General features: G+C 43.4%; 1 protein-coding gene across 1 annotated transcript in view; it reads right to left on the bottom strand.

Moving 5' to 3' along the window:
• LOC107718148 (dihydropyrimidine dehydrogenase [NADP(+)]) overlaps positions 1–1,361 on the bottom strand; it is a 160,745-nt gene that overhangs the window by 86,826 nt on the left and 72,558 nt on the right. The gene's annotated exons all lie outside the window — the stretch shown is intronic.

The following is a 1,361-nucleotide window of genomic DNA, read 5'->3' as shown; positions in this document are numbered from 1 at the left end:
AGATTAATTTATACATACATCATAAATATACACAGTACACACACATATATTTTGCATATATTTTCATACATTTTATTTTGAATGTGATTAATCGCAATTAATCGTTTGACAGCACTAAATATATAGACCGGATGTTACACAAACACTCAATTCAGACGTGTCTTGATGTTTTCCAACATAAATACACTGCATTTTTCAGCTTTCAGACACATCCAAGGTCTTTTTAACTGATGTATGTATTTATTTTCCTTCATGGCCACACAGGTGTCCAAGCAGAGTAACCACATGTAGTTCACATTCACTGTGAACATGTTCCACTAAGTTACGCTCGACAACCAGAACTGTCATAAAAAACATTATCATTTAAAACCCGACAAACATTTGTTTACTTTTATGTTTTGTTAGGAAAATGTGGCTGCTGTCTATCAAATAAATGCCTCTTGTTCTAAGATTTTGTTATCAAATGGAATGGAATTCGTACAGATTCTTTCATTGGTTGACTAATTTCAGATAGTTTGGATGGAACACATTCTCATTCTAGAGAGCATTTGATTTGACAAAAATCTGTGAATGAGTCATCAATATTTTGGTGCATTTTTCCAGAAAATAATTCTGTACACTAGCATATACATGTCTTCAAATCTAAGGCACTGCAAGACTTAATGCACAGATCCGATCTTTTGATCTTATTCAATTTTTTGTATCACCTGTTTACATTAAACTTAAGACACAAATCGTATCTGATATCTGCGTTTACATGTATCCAAACTATAATAATTCCATTCTGATCACTTTTATTGACACGGCTGACCTTCCGGTTTTGAGCAGCCATATATAAAAATGATTTATATACTGTAATTAATGTCGGGTGGCTCTTTGACTTTAATGCAAACCAGATGTGATTATCCTGCTTATACCTGTCACGACACGGTGTGTGGAGGCAGGCAGGACGACGAGGACGACAAGGATCCGGAGGGACGAGGGAGCCCGGTGGAGCTGATGGATCGATGGGTGACGGTGGAGGCGAGGGAGCTAGGAGCCGAGGTGGAGCCACTGGGTCTAAGGGCCGAGGCGGAGTCCGGGCCTCGGAGGCTGGATGCAGAGGTGAGGGAGACTCCGACCATGGTGACGCTGAAGGATGGCAGTCCCGCGGGGCTTAGACCGCAATGATGGTGGGCTGAGGCCGAGCAGAGGGGCTGCCAGCTGACAGCGGTGGAGGAGGCTGGAGCGGGTGGGAGGGCGTGCATTTTTGAGGAGCGGGCACTGGAGAGAGCTCTTGGCCTGGAGCCCTTCCTGGGTGGAACTGGGGATCAGGAGCCCTTCCTGGGCTAAACGAAACATCAGGAGCCCTTCCTGGGCTG

This window comes from Sinocyclocheilus rhinocerous, unplaced genomic scaffold (genome assembly GCF_001515625.1).
Source record: "Sinocyclocheilus rhinocerous isolate Xijiao unplaced genomic scaffold, SAMN03320098_v1.1 scaffold480, whole genome shotgun sequence".
Lineage (NCBI taxonomy): Eukaryota > Metazoa > Chordata > Actinopteri > Cypriniformes > Cyprinidae > Sinocyclocheilus > Sinocyclocheilus rhinocerous.
The sequence above is the reverse complement of the archived record's forward strand: the minus strand, read 5'-3'. Positions and strand labels throughout refer to the sequence as shown.